At 35.0% G+C, this 21,904-nt stretch overlaps 2 pseudogenes; both read left to right on the top strand.

The window, feature by feature from the left end:
- The first annotated feature begins 803 nt into the window (after window positions 1-803).
- Window positions 804-1,973, top strand: LOC149538494 (tryptophan aminotransferase-related protein 2-like; annotated as a pseudogene).
- A 14,202-nt stretch (window positions 1,974-16,175) lies between these two features.
- On the top strand, window positions 16,176-17,406 carry LOC149538495 (tryptophan aminotransferase-related protein 1 pseudogene; annotated as a pseudogene).
- The last annotated feature ends 4,498 nt before the right edge of the window (window positions 17,407-21,904 follow it).

The following is a 21,904-nucleotide window of genomic DNA, read 5'->3' on the forward strand; positions in this document are numbered from 1 at the left end:
TTCTACCAGTGTTTCCAGTTTGCAAATTTGAGTAGCCTACTATGACCACTCACAATATTTGCCCAATCATTTCACATGAGACCTAATCATAGATTTATATTCTCATTAATAAAATGAACCAATGCCCTAGTTTTCATTTCCCTATGTATCAATTTGTCTAGTTTTCAAAGCCAAAACGAACGTGTTTTATGGTTTTCTAACATGTTTTCTTGTAGGCAATTCTGAGAGGGCAACTTCAATAGTTGATATCTTTTGAATAAGAATTTTTCATGAAATGAGATTCAATAGGGTAGGAGTATGTGGAACGGAGAATTAGTATTATTGTTTTTTTAGCCTAGTCAGGTGTTTTGGTCAATTTTTAAAGCTAGTCAAAGGGCCTCTTCTCACAAAATTGGTAGTTTTAAGGAAAAGTTTGAAATTTAGTTTCAAATGATGTGACAGTGATTAAATTTCATCAAATCAATATCAAATGATTAGTATATCACTTTGAGATGTTAGTCACCTTAAAACAAAAACAAAAAATTGGCCAAACCCACTTTTGGGGTTCGACTGACTTCAACAAGCTGATAAGGTATGTCAAGAATTTTGTTATTTAAGAGCCAACTACAAGAATATACATAGAAAGCATATTTACCACTACCCATATATGAGACTGTAAATGAAGGGCCTACACATGATCCTATAGTTTGATAAGTTGTTGGTCTATGAGCTCCTGTAACCTAAGAAATTGGATAATTATTCAAGGAAAATGGTAGAAATTAGAGATCTCAATCACAAGCCTCCTTCCTCATTTGAGGCAGAAGATGATAGTGGGCTTTGAATTAAACCTAGTTCTATCATGTGGTCATAATATAAGAAAATTAAAAGACAAGAGACTTTTTTGGAGACTGGTAGAAGCGAATGTGAATGTCTTTCTTCTAGCTAGTCTAGCATATGAGAAAAACTACCATCCCTATCACCATTCCCATATGAATGGTGAAGACTTGTTGGTTAATAAGATATGCCTATGACAACAAGGAGTAGAAGTAGAGGCAGAGGCAGAGGTAGATGGAGAGATGGATCATTATTTTCTCTGTCCATTTGCAATAGGTCAGCTAGCGTATAAATGTCATGCCTACTTAACAGGCCATAATTATTCCATTGTTGTCTCCAATTGTACTATCAATCTTAATCATGGAGACCCAGCAATGTTTGAATCCCTTTGGAAGGGGCAATAGAGTACAACTATGATTTTGTGATGGTAGTTGATGAGTTACTTTGTTGATATAGAAAACATATGTTGGTTTCTAGAGCCAAACTTAACAAATACAAGTAGATCTCTTCATGATCTCATTAGGAATGTTATGACTAAATGGCATACTTTAATTATAGGTATAGGCTGAACAAAACATTTTCAAGCTACTTTATATGCCCTATCTCACTAGGTAGCTCAAAGCCTATAGTAATTGTGTCTACAACACCCTATTATTTTTCTTATGTAGTGGTAATAAACTATTTGAAATTAGACCTTTATAGATGGGCTAGTGATGCCTAGTACAAGCAGGAAATGAATGAAGATCATTTTATCAAACTTGTAACTTCCATGAACAATCCTGATGGGTTTGTGAGAGAAGCAATTATAAATGGATCTAGATCAGTTGTATATGATCATGCTTATTATTATTGGCCACATTATACTCCTATCACTAACCCTACAGATGGAGATGTAATGTTTTTCACTATATCTAAACGTACAAGCCATGCAAGCATCCGCATCAGGTGGGAGATTGTTAAAGATGCTGAAGTGGCTAAGAAGATGACCAATTACATCGAACTAAATTTCATTACAATTTCAAAGAATTCTCAACTATCGGCACTCTATAAGCAATAGTTATGCTTCCAAGATTGACATAAAAGATTACTCTAGCACCATGGAACAGACTAGATTCTTTCATCATGGCTCTAATTTGATGGATGAGAGATGGAAGAGGTGATGAAGAAGACTATGTGAAGTTGTTGAGAAGACATGACATAAATGGAAGAAGGGATCCCCATTTCAAAGTTTAAAGAACCATTAAAGTAGTGGCAAAAATAATGGGAAATAAATAATCCCAAATTTCTTGTATGAGTGAGCTTTTGAGTGTTGAAATAACATTCCACATGCATTCTTGAATGTCTTAAAGACCTTTCCCTTCATGCGTGGGTCTTGGCTAGAGGAAAGAAGAACAAATTTTTGATTGAACATACAACTCAAGATGATGATGTCAGCATGACTAGGAGTCACTGAAAAAGACTTGCCAAAATCTGGTGGTTACTATGTCACCACCAAAAAATGAGAATTTTTTTGGCAAGCAAGATGGAAACCTCTCAAAAATTTAGAAATCTAGCAAGAAGTTGTGGCAAAAATGTGGACCCAGTAGATGGTTAAGGTGACCATTCAAAAAATGATAAGTGGAAATACATGGTTGTAGGTGAATTGAGTCAGATTTTAATGATGTACAAGATGGTGACACATGGTAGATTAGACGATGGTTGCCATGTCACCAAGAAAAAGTTGCAAGGAAGATAACCATGCAACATAGTGACCGACAAGGTGGCAGTGACATGTCAGCTAGGTGAAAAATGAGGTGGATGAATTAGAATGTGACATGTGGCAGAGGCTTTGGATGTGGCATGCTTCTTGAGGTGCTAATGTGGTAGAGAATGACAAGTGTTACAAGGTTGTTATGTCGTGATGACATGGGAGAATGCTGACTAAGATATTGACATAGTGATCAATGACATGGCATGGTGATGTGGCATGATGATGTGGAAAAAGGTAGCCAATAAGATGGTATCATGTGGCATCCAGATGGTAGGGGTCAAATGATGAAGCAATAGTCAACCAATCAAGACTCGACACATGACAGGGTGGTCATCAAGGTTTGACCCAGATGGATTTCTAGAGGAAAATTCAAAATTGCACTAAAAAATTAATTTTTAATATTCCTTCAAAAAATTACATGCCTATTCATTTTAAATAAAGTTTGAATTAAACCTATAGTTCAAACTTTGTAAAATGATTAAATTTTTGCAAATATGTTATATGAAGCCTAGGAAGAGCCTGATTTTTAAATCAAGATTCTGGGAGTTATCAATAAGTGAATAAAGGCATATTATATATCATCAGAACTAGGAGAAGACAAACTTTCTGATAACAAAGTTTGTTTTTGCATAGGAAGTCACTAGTTCAATTTATAGGAAGAAATGTAAAATTTGGACCTTCTTAATGACATTGGTGAAAATTAAAAATGCAGTTATAGGCATGGTAAAAACACATGGTAAAAGGTCTATTAGGTTAATTTTAAGAATATTATGCCATTCTGGTATATTTGGCTCCAATTTTTAGTTAGGATGGATATTTGTTTTTCTAGTTTGGCTGAATTTTAGGATTGAAGTTGGAGTCATGTTTGAATAATAAAATCTTTTATAAAATGAAAGAGGAAATGAAAATATCTCTAGGTTAGGATTGAATTCTTTCATCATATATATGTAATTTCTCTCTTTCATTTTAGAGGTTAGAAAAAATGAGGGAAGAGTGAGGAGTTGGAAATTGAAGTAGAAATGGTTTTTAGAATTGATGCATTATGAATGGAAAGATCTAGGATGTGTTGGTTCCAGATCATGAAGCTTTTCTTTGGCTATGATACCCACCTCCCATCCCATCAGTTTCTAATTTCCACCATTTTCTCTCTTGTATGATAGCATATGTTTATTATATAGTCTAGTTTACTATGTATCCTATGAATCAATTTCATGCATTTTCATGTATTATGTCAAGGAAATCAATACAAAGAACAGAAGGTGTTGAGTTTCATTTTAGATCTTGTCTCCTCTATCAATGATTTTCAATGTTCTATGATCTTTAAAAAAAATTATAGATCATAGTTGTAGTCCCTTAATGTTGTATGTTGTTTTATTGTTGCCTATAATTCAATGAGTTATGTAAATGCTTAATGGAAATCAATAAGGTTGTAGGTTTATTGAGGAGGATATTAGGAAAAAGTGAGATTTAGATTGAACATCAGTATCCATTTTACAAATTAAATGGATAGATCTGGAGTCTTGGCATGGGATGTGTGTTTTAGATATCCAAAATGCATGAAAGAGATTTGTGAATTTTTCCAATGAATGAGGCACTGATTAGCTATGGGATCATTAGCTTGTTCTCCATATGTGGTTTTCATCCACTTTCCCCACCCACATAAAATCAAATTGAATTCAAATCATCTTTATATTTTATTTTTGAGGAGCTAGAATAGAATGCCCTCACTCAGCTTATGAATTGCATTGTTTTGAATTTAGCTATTGTAGATCTATGCTATTGCAAGAGTCGTTAGGAGAAATAATGTTTAAATCTATTGCTAATAGATTCAAGAATATGTTAGACACTGGTACAATATAAATTGAATCTGAGGTCCACTTACCTAGGTTTTGTAGAGCATGAAGTAGAAGAAGGGTCTAACCTTATAGTTGGTCTAGTGTCTGAAATGGTATGTTGAAGATTGGAAGTAGCTTCCCCTAGATATATCTTGTTCTCATTGGGGTAATTTGAAACCTATAGCATTTTAAAACACCAACAAAATGGTGACTCTATAGGGGAGATAAGATGACAATACACCTGGCTAAAAGGACAAGAATATCTGGTGTTAATTAAATATTTCAGACCTATTTTTTAGTATATTCTTGCCCATTTGAGTCACCAGCAAAATGGTGACTCTACTGGGGAGTGTATTGAATCTAAATTGTAGACAAACCTTGAGAATTTAAAAAGGATATTCAATATAGTAGAAGTAGTGCATGGAAAAAGTTGTAGCAATAAGTTTTTTGATGTGTTTTTCTAGTTTTCTTACTCAAATGTCATGCACCCCAATGATGCTTTGTTCAGGATAACAGTAGCTTTGAAAGATTGAATGTAGATTCTATTGCTACTAAGTTTTATTTTCAATCAATTTAGACAGTTTGGTTTTCAAAGTGTTGTAAATTTAGAGTCACAATTATTTAAAAATTGTTTCTCTCTTCTAAGTGTTCAATGATTTGCAATGTTCTACAAGTTGAAAATCTAGGTCAAATTCATCATGCTATGAATCATGTTTTGAAAATTTTCTCACAATTGGGAGTGATGACTCTCTAAAAGATCTATGTACCGGTATAGATTGGTTATATATAAATGTTCATGACCTTTCAATTGAATTGTGTAAATCTGAAATTTATGATAAGTTTTAGGCAATAAGAGGGAATATATAAGTTCTTGACTAATTGAGTTTTGAAGTATTGTGTTGGATTTGTTGTCAAAAGAAATTTAAATGTTAAAATGAATCACAGTAGTGATTTCATTTTGTTCTCCTCAAGGAGATGGCGGCTCTACAAGGATTTGATCAATGGTGTGAAGAATTAAAATCAACACCTATGCCAATCAATAGATCAATGTTTTCAGACATCAACACTCAAGGTATTTTTTGACTTTCATGAAATTCCTTTTCTATGAAAGTAAGTTCTACAAAAGTTTCTCTGTTAAGTGGTATTTTCAACACTTAGGAGGAGATTGGTTTGATTTATCTCAACATACTTTATGAAGAATGGTTTCAACAAGAATTTTCATATTTTGAAGTATGTTTAGAGTTTGAATTGGTAGAAAGTATTTTTAGATTTTCTGCAAGTAATAAATTATGGAAGTAATAATGGTGAATGACTTTTAAGTTTGTAAGAAATGCCAAATTTCCCTTCACTTGGTATGCAATCCATGGATAATAATTATATATCTATTTCTAGCAAGAGATACATGTCATTATGTTTTGATGGTATCTATGGTTTCCAAAATGTCATTCCTAATGATGTCAGAAAAAGTTTGCCTAAATTTAATGGGAACCATACTATTTCAGCCAGTCATCATATTCAAGTTTTCAGCAACTTAATGGGTGACTATGAAATTTTTCATGAAGATGTTCATATGAAATTGTTTGTTCAAACTTTAGAAGGTGATACTAGAGATTGGTTTTCCTTTCTGTTGGCATGTTCTATTTCATCTTGGGATGAATTACTTTCAACCTTCATGAAATAGTAAGCATCTCTAATTATATTGAGAATTTCTTGAAGATCCATATTAGTAATAATGAATTAGTTCCTAATTTTAATATCAAATTTGCAAAGATTTTGAATGAGATCCCTAAAAGTTATAGGCTAGATGATCAAGTGCATCTCATGGTTTATCTTGATGAATTTGACAAGAAGACAAGTTGTCTATTAAGAGATAAGGAGCCTGAGACTTTGAATCAGGTATTCATGATAGTGATAGATATTGAAAATAATGTAAAATATGGCTGAACTAGGAGTCATTTCTATAGAAATCTTAGCTAGCAAGATGAGGTTCAAAGGAAGAATCAATGTCATAAAGAGTGTTTGATTTTAGATCAGTAAGTAGATACTACTACTGTTGGAAACAATTTTGTTGAAAATTTAGAATTAAAGACATGTGTAAATGAAGATTCTTTGTTGCAAAGATGAGATGATCCTTTCCTTGTTGAAAATAATGCACATGTTAATGATATCACAAAAATAGATGATAAAGTCACTTTACTTGATCAATTAGATATGTAAGAAATAAATTCAGTTGTTTCTTCTCCTATTAATAATATGCCTTTTGTTGAGAGTATTGTAAACTTTGAAGTTGAAAGGTATTCATCTTAGTATGAGGATGAAGAAGTTGAATGTTATGCATCAAGTGATGAAGGTGAAGTTGCTGATCCGATGTATTATGAAGAAGCATCATGTGATGACAATGATGAGAGTGGTTACTAGAGTCAAGAAGAGGACAATAATAGTACATGTTCATCTTCATACGAATCTGATGCAAATTGGGAAGAAGAAAGAAATGATGGATGATGCAGGAGCATCTAGAGGTATAAGGGCAATCTTGTGTCACCCAAAAAAAAATGTAATTAGACTTAGTTTCTGTTTCATGTCTTTTCATTTTTGGATACCCATTTGGGTCAAATAAAGGTTCCAACTCTCACAGTTCAACTATCAGTGTGCTAGAAAATCCTGAAAAAATAGGAGCATGCAATTTGGCCATCATTTTGGTGACCTAGAAGGTGTGAACTGGCCAAATGAATGTAATTTTTATTTAGAGCATTCCAAAAAAAGAATCAGGTCAAAAAGCCCCACGGTTTGAAAGTTATTGCAGTTTTTTAGGTTTTGGAGACCTCCTAAGAAGGCTTCAAAGTCAGGTTAGGGGTATTAAATGACCTCAAAAAGGGTCAAAAATGGGGGACAAGTGAAGTTGGTCCATAGGGCTATAGAGCGCTTCGAGAGCTTTCTGAAAATGTAAACAGTTCGTCAATTGGAGCTACAATTCAAAAGTTATGCCTCCCGGAAGTTCGATTACCATTTCTGGATTCTTCTAGATTTGCACCGACTTCTAACACAGCTTCTGGAACCTTCTATTTGGTTGGTGGATGCCTACTAGCACTTTCTAGAATGTACTCCTAGTCCTTAACCCTCCAAAGTCTATTTAAGGAGACTTCTGGCATTGTAAAATGTAGTTCGGAGTGGAGTTTGAGAGGGAGTAATGAAAGGAGAAATTATCTCCAGATTTATGCTATTGTAAGCCCTTAGGGCATGTTTTGAAGTTTATTTTCTCTGTACTATTTGTACTAGCTTATTTTCTTAGTTAATATAATTTCTCTTTTCTATTGTGTCTATTCTGTTCTTGGGTTCTGTCCCCATCAAGTGGTATCAGAGCAGGTTTTCCTAAGTGTGTAGATAGAGCGTCGACTGTGAGGCAGTTTGCACCAAGACTATGTGGTTGTGGGTTTGAGTTAGAAGATTCCTCCATGAAGAGAGCATGGTGGAAGGACCAGAGCTATTAATCTTGAGGAGGTTAGAGCCCTCCAAAGGCAGGTGCAGGCATTGCAAGAAGAGCTCCGTAGAGGAGCAAATGTTGCCGCAAGTAACAACAGTGAGGATGAAAATGAAGAAGAAGTAATGGGACAAGAAGAGCAATTTGACAGGGAAGTTCTGAATCATGCACAGGAAAGGCTTTTTAGGGCCATTACTAAGTTTTGGAAAAGACCTACAATTGAAGTGGGTGTATTTTCAGGAAATCTGAAACCAGATGAGTTGATCGATTGGATCAATGAACTGGAAGAATACTTTGAGTATGAGGATATAATGGATCCAGATAGGGTTAATTTGCAAAGGCCAAACTGAAAGGCCATGCCAAAATTTGGTGGCAAGAGGTTCAATTGGAAAGAAATAGAAGAGGAAAGGAGAAGATCACAAGATGGGATCGCATGGTGGACAAATTGAAGAAGTAGTTCATTCCTATGGACTATGAGCTTGATTTGTTTAAGAAAATGCATGGGTTAAAGCAAGTAGGAAGATTAGTCCAAGAATATATAGAAAAATTTTATCAACTCTTGATTAGAGCGGGTCATGCAGAAGCAAATAAGGAGAAGGTTGCTCATTATATCAATGGGTTACGACCTAGCATCCAGGAGGAATTAAGTCTGGTAAGAATGACCAGCATTGAAGAGGCATACCAGTTTTCCCTACGAGTTGAAGAGAAGCTAAATAAAAGGTTTGAAGGAAGAAAAAGAGGGCATGGTCAAGGAGGAAGGGGAAGCGGTAGGTCATCTAGAGGCCGCAATGAAACCTAAAAGAAAAATGAAGATGAGGGTACTAGCAAGAACCAGAGGAATGAGGGTTTCAATCGCTCCCATGACCAAGACTTTGGAAATCAGAGAGGAAGAGGTAGAGGACATGGACAAGGAAGAGGAGGCTTTCGTGGTACCTATTTCCATTGCAATGAAGAAGGTCATCGTGCCTTTGAATTCCCTGAAGGACAAGGAAGGACAGATAGGAGAGCAGAGGGCCAAGCTAGGGTTGCTCATGTGGATGAGGATGCACAATCATCACATTTAGAGGATGCAAAAAGAGGAGAGACCTTGGTAAATGAAAGAGTCCTACTAAGTGGTGAGATTGAAGCGAGACAACGGAGGAGTTTGTTCCGTACCAGATGCAAGTGTGAGGATAAATGTTGTGATGTGATCATTGATGGTGGTAGCATTGATAACTTGGTATCAGAAGAGATGGTCTCTAAGCTGAAGCTCAAGAGGGAGAAACATCCCCAACCCTATCGGATTGCTGGAGTAAAAGATGATCATAAGGTCCTGGTAAGTGAACAATGTTTGGTAAAATTTAAAATTGGAAGTTACCATGATGAAGTTCTCTGTGATGTTATTTCGATGGATGGTTGCCATCTATTGTTGGGTAGACCATGGCAGTTTGATAGACATGCAGTGCATGATGGACATGCAAACACATACTCTCTGACAAAGGATGGAGTTCGCCACAAATTGAAGCCCATGAAAAAGGAAGGTGAAAGGGTATGTAGCAGTGCTAGGATTTGTCTTGTTGATGGAAGAAAGTTTTTAGATGGCATGAAACATCAGCATATCTGCTATGCTTTGATTCCTAGGAAAGATAAAGAAGGTAGTAGTGAAATACCACTTGAAGTTTCAGATTTACTAGGGGAGTTTGGAGATATTATCTCTGATAATGTTCCAGATGGATTACCACTAGTAAGGCAAATCAGTCATTAGATAGATCTGATTCTAGGAGCTAGTTTTCCTAACAAGGTTGCTCAAAAGATGACTCCTACTGAAACAGAGGAGCTAAATAGATAGGTTCAGGAGTTGTTGAGGAAGGGCTTGATTCGAGAGAGCCTGAGTCCATGTGTAGTACTTGCAGTACTTGCACCAAAGAAGGATGGAGAGTGGAGGATGTGTACAGATTCTTGAGCTATAAATAGGATCACCATCAAGTACCAGTTTCCTTTGCCAAGGATGGATGATCTTATGGAATGCTTGAGTGGAGCTTAGTACTTCACAAAGATAGATATGAAGAGTGGTTATCACTAGATATGAATTCAAGAAGGAGATGAGTGGAAAACAACCTTCAAGACCAAGGAAGGTCTTTATGAGTGGTTAGTCATGCCCTTTGGATTGACGAACGCCCCAAGCACCTTCATGCGGCTCATGAATGAGGTACTTAAGAAGTTCTTGGGAAATTTGTTATTGTCTATTTGGATGATATTTTAATTTTCACCAAGATTTTGGAAGAACATTTGCTGCATATTCATAGTGTCCTTGAAAGGTTAAGGGAAGAGAAAATATTAATTAATTTGAAGAAATGTATCTTTGCAAAAAGGGAGTTAGTCTATTTGGGGTTTGTTATATCACCTGAAGGTCTCAAAATGGATCCAGAGAAGGTAAAAGCCATCTTGGAATGGCCTACTCCAAGGTCTGCTACTGAGGTAAGATCATTTCATGGTTTGGTTAGTTTTTACAGGAAGTTTATTAAGAATTTTGAGTGGGATATGTGCACCCCTAACTAATATAATAAGAGGGGATAGAAAAGAGTTCAAATGGACTATAGCAACTGCAAGAAGTTTTGAATTGCTGAAGAAGAAGGTAACAGAACAGCCTGTGTTGGCACTTCCAGATTTTAGAAATGTTTTCTAAGTAGATTGTGATGCTAGTGGTAGTGCTATTGGGGTTGTATTAAGCCAAGAAGGTAAGCCTATTGCATATTTTAGTGAAAAATTGAATGATGCAAAGAATAAGTATTCTGTTTATGATCAAGAGTTCTATGCAATAGTTCAGGCCTTAAAAAAATGGAGGCATTATTTATTGCCAAAGGAATTTGTTTTGTATACTGATCATCAGGCATTACAGTACCTAAATAGTCAAGGTAAATTGAATCAAAGGCATATGAAGTGGGTAGATTTCTTGCAGAGCTATACATTTTTGTTGAAGCATAGAAGTGGAAAATCTAACAGGGTTGCAGATGCACTAAGTAGGAGACAGTTGTTGCTCACAGTAATGCAGGTTGAAGTAGTTGGGTTTGATGAACTCAAGAATTTGTACCCCGAGGATCCTGATTTTGCTGAAGCATGGAAAGCTTGTAAAGAACCTGTTGTTGTAGATAGAACCAAGTGGTTAGACTATTTGATTCAGGATGGCATGTTGTTCAAGGGTAGTCAATTGTGCATTCCAAGGAGTTCCGTGAGGGAAAATCTAATTAAGGAGAAACACAGTGGAGGGATGGCAGGACATTTTGGTCAAGATAAGACCATTTCCATTCTTAGAGAACATTATTTTTGGCCTCAAATTTCATAGGATGTGAAGAAGTTTGTATAGAGTTGCCAAGTTTGTCAAGTTGCCAAGGGGTTTAGTCAGAATACTAGCCTATATCAGCCATTGCCTGTTCCATCAAGGCCATGGGAGGACATAAGTATGGATTTTGTTCTTGTATTGCCAAGGACACAAAGGGGTAATGACTTAGTATTCGTGGTGGTTGATAGGTTCTCCAAAATGGCACATTTCATTCCATGCCACAAAACTCATGATGTTGTCCATATTGCAAACTTTTTTTTCAAAGAAGTGGTAAGACTACATGGTCTTCCAAGGAGTATAGTTTCTGACAAAGATACTAAATTTGTGGGGTATTTCTGGAGGACATTGTGGAAAAAGTTGAGAATAGACTTGAAATTCAATTTCGCACATCACCCACAAACTGATGGCCAAACAGAAGTGGTAAACAGAAGTCTGGGCAATTTGCTGAGATGTTTAGTTGGGGATAAGCCCAAGGGATGGGATTTGATTCTATGACAAGCAGAGTTTGCTTATAATAACTCTGTAATAAGGAGTACTGGAAAATCACCATTCCAAATTGTATATGGGAGTAGCCCAAGGACTGCACCAGAGTTGAGGAAGATAGAACAAGGGGAGAGGACAAGTGTTGAAGCTAAGGAATTTGCTGAACATATCAAGCATCTACATGAGGAGGTTCAAGCACACATTACCAAGATGAATCAAGAGTATAAAACTAGGGCTGATCAAAGGAGAAAACATAAGGAATTCTAAGTAGGAGATTTAGTCATAGTGCACTTACGAAAAGAAAGATTTCCAGCTGGTACTTACAACAAGCTGAAAATGAAGAAATTTGGCCCCTACAAAATTTTGAAGAAACATGACTCAGGAAATGCATGTGAGGTGGAGCTACCAGATGGTATTCACATTTTTCCCATTTTCAACATTGCAGATTTAACAGAGTATCATGACGATGGTGCAGATGAGGAGCTGGTGTTAGAGCCATGTCCAATTCTTGCTTCTAAGAAGGAGGAGATAGAAGACATTCTAGATCATCATGTGGGTAGGAGTACCAGAAATAGGCAGTATGAAGAGTGTTTGGTGAAGTGGAAAGGACGGTCGATCAAGGACTCAACTTGGATTTCAACAGCTGAGGTTTCCCATTTGGGATTTCCTCTACCATCCATAAAGTGACAGGGTCACTTTCCAATCTACCCTGGGTGTCTGATGCAAGAGCATCCAGAGGTATAAGGGCAATCCTATGTCACCCAAAAAAAAATGTAATTAGACTTAGGTTCTGTTTCATGTCTTTTCATTTTTGGATACCCATTTGGGTCAAATAAAGGTTCCAACTCTCACAGTTCAACTATCAGTGTGCTAGAAAATCTTAAGAAAATAGGAGTATGCAATTTGGCCATCATTTTGGTTACCTAGAAGGTGTGAACTGGCCAGATGAATGTAATTGTGATTTAGAGCATTCTAGAAAAAGAATTAGTTCAAAAGGCCCCACAGTTTGAAAGTTATTGCAATTTTTTGGGTTTTGGAGACCTCCTAAGAATGCTTCAAAGTCAGGTTAGGGGTATTAAATGACCTCAAAAAGGGCCAAAAAATTTTGGGACAAGTGAAGCTTGTCCATAGGGCTATAGAGTGCTTTGAGATCTTTCCAAAAATGTAAATAGTTCATCAATTGGAGCTACGGTTCAAAACTTATGCCTCCCGGAAGTTCGGTTACTATTTCTGGATTCTTCTAGATTTGCACCAACTTCTAACGTAGCTTCTGGAACCTTCTATTTGGTAAGTGGATGCCTACTAGCACTTTCTAGAATGTACTCCTAGTCCTTAACCCTCTAGGGTCTATTTAAAGAGATTTCTGGCATTGTAAAATGCAGTTCGGAGTGGAGTTTGAGAGGGGGTAATGAAAGGAGAAATTATGTCCAGATTTATGCTATTGTAAGCCCTTAGGGCATGTTTTGAAGTTTATTTTCTCTGTACTGTTTGTACTAGCTTATTTTCTCAGTTAATATAATTTCCCTTTTCTATTGTGTCTATTTTTTTCTTAGATTCTGTCCCCATCAATGGAAGTGGGTACTATTATGCTAGTAGAGGTATGAGTTCTTTTTCTAAATCAGTGAAGTTCCATTTTAGAGTTAGACAAGTCAGCTTGAGGTTGAAAGTTGTGAAGGAGATTTGTCCACACAATATGAAGACAAAGAGATTATTTATAAAGATGGATTACCTAATTGTATAGATGGATGTCTTGAAGACATATGAAGTAGTAACCAGCAGTATAGAAATGATTTAGAGGTTAATGCATCAACACCTAAAGATGATTGGTTTGTAAAACATTTGAATCACCTTAATGAAGACAATGCAAGTAACATGGATTCATATTCTAAATGCTTTGTTGATAAAGTTAATGGTGTATCTTCTTGTAATGATTTTGATTTTTCTTCTTCACATGTTGATAGTGTCCATGATAGTGATATTAGAAATAATTTCAAAGTTTACATGAATCCATTGTATGGTGAAGAGTTTGATGTCGATCAACACATCAATTGTCATAATGTCTACAAAGGAGCTTTCCATGGAGTTATCAACCTGCTTTTTGAAGAGCACGTGGAGTGTTTAGATTTAGTTGAGGATGATTTTAATGATGATACATTATCCTACTACTATAAGAGATTAGATTGTTCTTCTTTTGGATGTGATAGTGATTATGATGATGATGCTACATCTCATGATGTAGACAACAAGGTGTTTGACAAAGTTATTATTGAAAATCAACATGCACCTTGTAATGAGTTTTATGTTGAATATTCTAATATGATGGATACTTCATTTGTTGATTTCAAAGAACCATTGGAGGATCCCAGATTAGTTTCAAATTCTAATATTGATGATATTTGTGAGTATAAGTCTAGATTCTAATGTGAATACTCTCTAGTTATACTTAAACTTGCACATTTTCAAGGTATGTGTGATCCCTTTCCCCAAGTTGAGTATGAAGCTTTCATATTCAAGACTGATAGCATGCATGATTCATTTGATGAAGAGAGATTTTTGTCTAGGTCTAATATATTTGAGCATGCTAATTAGTACTTTCATAATGAGAAAATTGTAGAGTGATCATAGTTTTTATATGCATTATGAAAGTGAAGATGTATATTCAGTTTTGCTAAATGGTATGTTTCAAGATGTTAATCTAATCGGTGAAATTGATAGAAATTATACTTCCAGCTTACCTCATAAAATTTAGATGAAAATCAGATTTATGACAAAGGTAAAAGCTTTGGTTGAAGTTTGGTTGCCCGGGGCCATCGTTTGTACATAGTAGGAATAGTTGTTTTTGCTTTCAATAAAGCTATTCAAGAGAAATTTTGCAGTTAGGTATGTGGTTCACTTCTCCCAATGATCTAAATCCTTTCCATTCATACAAGGGACATGCATCACTAGATAGAGCCACTATTGGGACTCAAAATTGAAGCCTCGATTTTGAGTACCATTGAAAAAATTAAGCCTTTAAGTGCTTTTAATGCATATATACCCAGCTATCTATTTGTAAGCACATGAGGTGTTTAATGTTTCTAAAACCTTGCATTCAGTATGCATATGTCTTCCATAAAGATAAATTGCCATTCTGAGCCATTTCATGTAGTCCCATTTTGAACAATGTTCAAATCTACATTTTTTGCAAAGTGTCAAATAGCAATAGGAGGCTATGTTTGCAATTGAATATCTCATACCTAGTAATGTTTCATGACTTTCTACTTAGGGAGTGTTTAGAATCCATACTACAGAGCCTATGTTTTAGATTTCAAGTCATTTTGAATTATTTTGACTATGTTTTGAATCTATCAAAGCTGGTCACTTATTGTTGTCACGCTGATGTGTATTGTTCAGAATTCTGGAAGGCCATGTTTGACTTGTCATAACTTTGATTAGGTTGACCAAAATAATAAAATTCCTTTTGCATTAAATTTTATAGGTTAGAAACTTGCTATTTTTCAATTTTGAGCTTATGACAAATCCATTTGATTAGTTTTCAAAAGCGATTCCAAATGCAATTTGTAACCTTTTACTAGTGTCAAGAAAGGCAGATTGGTTAGTACCCCTATTCTTAATGTCATAACTTTGAATCCATGATAGGTGAGATAAAATGGATTGTACCATTCTTTTTTCTCTAAAAGTACTTTGAGTATGATAATTTTTAAGACTTGATGAATTCATCTACACACTTTCCTAGGTCAATTTCATTTGCAAAAAATGCTTTTATGCCAGTGTTTCCAATTTGCAAATTTGAGTAGCCTACTTTGACCAGAAAAAAAATTCACCTAGTAATTTTTCATGAGACCTAATTGTGGATTTATATTCTTCTCATTACAATAAACCAATTCCCTAGTTGATGTTTTCCTAAGTATCGGTTTGCCCAATTTTCAAAACCAAAATCGAATGTGTTTTGTGGTTTTTTGGCATGTTTTCTTATAGGCAGTTCAAAGACGAAAGCTCTAACAGTTGATATCTTTTGACTATGAATTTTTCATGAGATAAGATTCAATAGGATAATATTTTGTGGGACAGAGAATTAGTACTATTCATTTCAAAGCTCAATCAAGTGTTTTGGTCAATTTTTAAAGCCGATCAATGGACCTCTTGGCATGAAATTGATAGTTTTCAAGAAACGTTTGAAGGTCAGTTTTAAATGATGTGACAATGATTGAAGTTCAATCAAATTAATATCAAATGATTAGTAGATTACTTTGAGATGTTAGTTTCTCGAAAATGAAATTTTTTTTAGCCGGACCCACTTTTGGGGTTTGACTAACTTCAACAAGTTGATAAGGTATGTCAAGAAGTTTGTTGTTTAAGAGCCAACATAAGAAAGCATCTTTACCACTACTTATATATGAGACTATAAATGAACAGCCTACACATGATCCTATAGTTTGATATATGTTGGTCTGTGAGCTCTTGCAACCAAAGAAATTGGGGGACTGTTCAAGGAGAATGGTAGAAATTAGAGATCTCAATCACAAGCCTCCTTCCTCATTTAAGGTAGAAGATGATAGTGGGCTTTGAATTAAGCCTAGGTATCTCATGTGGTCATAATATAAGAAAATTAGAAGATAGGAGACTTTTCTAGAGACTGGCAGAAGTGAATGTGAATGCCTTTCTTCTAACTAATCTAGTATATGAGAAAAACTACCATCCCTATCATCATTCCCATATGAATGGTGAAGACTCATTGGTTAATAAGATATACCTATAGAAACAAGGAGTAGAAGTAGAGGTAGTGGTAAAGGTAGATGGAGAGATAGATTTTTACTTGCTCTCTCCATTTGCAACAGCTCAACCAGCATGGAAATGTCATGTCTACTTGATGGGTCACAATTGTTCCACTGTTGTCTCTAATTTTACTATCAATCTTGATCATGTAGACCCAATGATGTTTGAATCCATTTGGAAGGGGAAACAAAGTACAACTATAATTTTGGGATGGTAGTTGATGAGTTACTTTGTTGATATAGAAAACATATGCTAGTTTCTAGAGCCAAACTTAGCAAATGCAATCAAATCTCTTCATAATCTCATTGGGAATGTTATGACTAAATGACATACTTTAGTTATAGGTAAAAGCTCAACACAACATTTCTAGGCTACTTTATATGCCCCATCTCAACCAGGTAGCTCAAAGCCTATAGCCATTGTGTTTGCAACACTCTATTATTCTTCTTATCCAGTGGTGACTAAATATTTAAAATTAAACCTTTATAGATGGGTTGGAGATGCCTTGAAGTACAAGCAGGAGATAGATGAAGATCATTATATCAAACTTGTAACTTCCTCAAACAATCTTGATGGGTTTGTGAGAGAAGTAGTTGTAAATGGATCTAAACCAATTGTATATGATCATGCTTATTATTGGCCACATTGGACTCCTATCACTAACCCTATAGATGGAGATGTAATGTTTTTTATTGTATCTAAAAGCATGGGCCACGCATGCACCCACATTAGGTGGGAAATTGTTAAAGATGCTAAAGTGGCTAAGAAGATGACTAAATACATCAAACTGAATACCATTGGAGTTTCAAAGGATTCTTAGCTATGGGCCAGCAAAATTTTGTACTCTATAAGCAATAGTTATGCTTTTGAGGTTGACATAAAAGATTACTCTATCACCATGAAAGAGACTAGATTCTTTCATCATGGGTCTAATTTGATGGCTGAGAGATAGAAGAGGTGATGAAGAAGACCATACGAAGTTGTTGATGAGCTATAGCATAAAATGAAGAAGGTACCCCACATCAAAGTTTAAAGTGCCATTAAAGTCATGGAAAAATCAATAGAAAATATATAATCACACATTGCTTGTACAAGTGAGATTTTGAGTGTTTAAATAACATTCCACATACATTGTTGAATGTCTTAAAGATGTTGCACTTTTGTAAAGCCTCAAGCTCATGCGTGGGTCCTAGCTTCAAGAAAGAAGACCAAATTTTTGAATGAACATGAAACTCAAGATGATGATGTTAGCATAACCAAAAGTCACCAAAAAAGAATTACCATAATCCTGTGGTTGCTATGTCACCACTATAAAATGGGAAGTCTTCTAGAAAGCAACATGGCAACTAACCAGAAAACCAAAAATTTGGTGAGAAATTATGGAAAATGTGTGGAATCGATAGTTGTTTAAGGTGACCATTCAAAAAATGACAAATGGCAATACATGGAAGTAGGTGGATTAAGTTAGATTTCAATGATGCATAGGATGGTGACATGTGGCAGATTGGACAGGGGTCACCATGTCACCAAGGAAAAATTGCAAGGAAGAAAACCATGTGACATAACGACTAGCCAAGTGGTAGTGAGGTGGACAATTTAGAAAGTGACATGTGGCAGAGGCTTCAAACATGGTACACTTCCCAAGGTGTTGATGTGGCAAAGAATGTCACATGTTTCAAGGTTGTTATGTCATGATGATGTGATAGAATGTTGACTGGGATAGCCACATAGTGACCGACAATGTGGCATGGTGACATGGCATGATGATGTGGCAAAATAGGTAGCCAATAATATGGTACCATATGGTGTCCAAATGGTAGGGGTCAAATGATGAAGCAATAGTCAACCAATCAAGACTCGACACATGGTAGGGTGCTAAACAAGGCTTGACCCAAATGAATTTTTGGAGGGATATTCAAAATTGCATGCTTGTTCATTTTAAATAAAGTTTGAATTAAACCTATAGTTCAAACTTCCTAAAATGATTAAATTTTTTCAAATATGTTATATGAAGCCTAACAAGAGCCCAATTTTCAAATCAAGATTCTAGGAGTTCTTGATAAGTGAATATAGGCATACTATATATTTCCAAAACCAAGAGAGAATGAACTTTCTGATTATGGAGTTTGTTTTTGCACAAGAAGTCATCGGTTCAAGTTATAGTCAGAAATGTAAAATTTGGTCCTTCTTAATGAGATTGGTGAAAATTGAAAATATAGTTATAAGCATGTTAAAAACACTTGGTAAAAGGTCTATTGCGTTAATTTATTATGCCATTCTAGTATAATTTGGCTCTAATTTTTAGTTAGGATGGATATTTGTTTTTCTAGTTAGGCTAAATTTTGGGATTGAAGTTGTAGTCATGATTGAAGAATTATATCTTTTGTGAAATGAAAGAGGAAGTGAAAATATCTCTAGGTTAGGATTGAATTCTTTCATCATATATATGTAATTTCTCTCTTTCATTTTAGAGGTTAGAAAAAGCGAGGGAAGAGTGAGGAGTTGGAAATTGAAGTAGAAATGGTTTTTAGAATTGATGAAGTCTAAATGGAAAGATCTAGGATGTGTTTCTTCTAGACCTGGAAGCATTGCTTTGGCTATGATAACCCCTCCCATCCTATTAGTTTCTCATTTCCACCATTTTCTTTCTTCTATGACAAAATATTTTTATTGTATAGTCTAGTTTATTAGGTATCTTGTGAGTCAATTTCATACATTTTCATGTATTATTTCAAGGAAATCAATACAAAGAATAGCAAGCGTTTAGTTTCATTTTAGATCTTGTCTCCTTTATTAGTGATTTGCAATGTTTTATGATCTTTGAACAAAGATTCTAGATCATAGTTGTAGCCCCTTAATGTTGTATGTTGTTTCATTGTTACTTATAATTCAATGAGTTATGTAAATGTTTCATGGAAATCAATAGGGTTGGAGGTTTATTGAGGAGGATATTCGGTAAGAATGACATTTAGATTGAAAATTGATATCCATTTTACAAGGTAAATGGATAGATTTGGAGTCTTGGCATAGGATGTGTGATTTAGATATCCATAGTTCATGAAAGAGATTTACGAATTTGCCCAATGGATAAGGCACTGATTAGCTACATGATCATTAGCTTGTTTTCCATACTTGGTTTTCATCCACTTTCCCCACCCACATAAAATCAAATCAAATTCAAATCATCTTTATATTTTTTTTTGAAGAGCTAGAATAGAATATTGTCACTCAGCTTATGAATTGCATTGTATTGCATTTAGCTATTGTATATCTATGTTATTGCATCAGTCATTAGGAGAAATAAGGGTTACATCTATTGTTAATAGATTCAAGAATATGTTAGGCACTAGTACCATATAAATTGAATCTAGGGTCCACCTGCCTAGGTTTTGCAGAACCTAAAGTAGAAGAAGTGTCCGGTCTTATAGTTGGCCTAGTGTCTAAAATGGTATGTTGAAGATGGGAAGTAGTTGCCCCTAGATATATCTTTTTCTCATTGGGTTAATTTGAAACCTATAGAATTTTAATACACCAACAAGAAGTTCAACACCTGTCTCAAGAACAAAATAATTCAAGTGTCCAATATTCTCCTCACATGAATTATTCACCCTTGATAAAGGGTTAGGTACATCATGAATATCATCATCATTATAAAAAAAAAGTGCAAAAGAATACAAGTGTGATGTATGATCAACAACTCCCATAGCTATGACATCTCTAGTCTCCATGTCCCTAATATAGCCATAATCAGGAGTGAACTCAACAATTATACCATGTACCCCATGAATAATTTTGTAAATGGAAAGGAGATTAGTGGTCAAGGATTGTACACAAAGAACATCATTAAATGTACCCTCTCACATAGGAATAGAATCTTTCCCACAAACCTTTTTGTATGTATTATTACCCATCAATATAATTGGTGAAGTATAAGGCTCAATAGAAGAAAACATATCCATAGAAGATGTCATGTGATGTGATGCACCTGAATCAAAAAGCCATTTACCTTGCTTAGGATGTGTGGAAGTAATGAGTTCTTATCCTTTGTCTTTGGATGATGATGTAGATGTAGAAGCTACTTGATATTGAGAAGAAGGAGAAGAAATTGATGAGGGTAACTAGATATTGTTCTTTTGAAGAATGTGAGTGAGCACATCAATCTTCTCATGGAAACATTTATGCTCATCATTTCCTAACTTTTTGAAATAAGTACATTTATCTCTCTTTATTCTAGATGATTCCTCTCTTGAAGAGGACTTGGATTCAATATTAAGCTGTGAAGGAGAGTCATCACCTTTTTCATATTGCTTAGGATCCTTGTGTTGCTTGTTTCCCTTTCCATTGGGAGCCTTTTGAGAGGAGTCATTTGCAACCAATGCTTGATGCTTTAAAGGCTTCAATTGACACATGTGTGCTAAATTTTCTTGTTCCCTTGTGAGTTGAGCTGCAATTTCATCAAGAGAAGGCATTGTGTATGCACTACCAAGAGAATTCATAGTAGCATAGAATGTGGAAACGAAGATTGAATATTCAAGACCTAGCTTGGAAAGAATAGATAATATCAATTGCACATTAGTTTTAGTAATACCACAATTAGAAAGCTCCAATATAATGGAATTGAACTTAGAGAATTTTTTTTGAATATTGTCAAAACCACATGGACTTAGACCTATAAGCTCATTCTCCAAATTGAATTTTCTTATTCTATCAAGTTTACCAAAGATTCCTTCCAATGTTGTCTAGGCATCATGAGGATGTGTGTAGGATGCAATATGATATAGAAAATCATTGAAGATGGTAGACACAAGAGAGCCAAGTGCTTTATCACTTCTATCAAATGATTTCCTTCTTTTTGCAACACCTATAGCTGGTTCTAGATCCTATCCAAGAACCATTCTAAGCAATCCAATACTCATCAACTTATTTGAAACTACTTGTTTCCATTTATGATAGATATATGGAGTAAGTAATAGAAATTTTGAAAAATCCATAATGAATCAAAGAATGACTAAAATCAACTAATAAATCATTCAAAGTACTGATTTAATTAAGAAAATTGAAATCCAAGTATTCTCCGAGTGCAAATATAGGCAAAAAAGACATATTTTTGAAAGTGATATGCCGACTCTAAATCACTAAAATCTGATTATGGATCTATAAAGTAGAGGAAAAAATCATGCACTTTCAAAAAAATTGTACCTAAAAATGTTACCGAATTTTCCCAAATAGAGCCTTGAAAGTTGCAAAAAATATGATTTGCAATTTTTAGAAAAATTCAGAGACAAAAATCCAAAATTACCTGCATCACTATGTAGATTGCAAAATTTGACCTCAAAACAACAAAAAAAAGCTTGGAAAAAGGAATCCATATGAGGAAGATATCACTATTTGAAAATTGCCTCTGAAATTAATTTTTTTGAATTGTTGATGTTGTACCTTCAAAAATCAAA

This window comes from Cupressus sempervirens, chromosome 9 (assembly GCF_028749045.1).
Source record: "Cupressus sempervirens isolate cs-2001-9-10 chromosome 9, ASM2874904v1, whole genome shotgun sequence".
Lineage (NCBI taxonomy): Eukaryota > Viridiplantae > Streptophyta > Pinopsida > Cupressales > Cupressaceae > Cupressus > Cupressus sempervirens.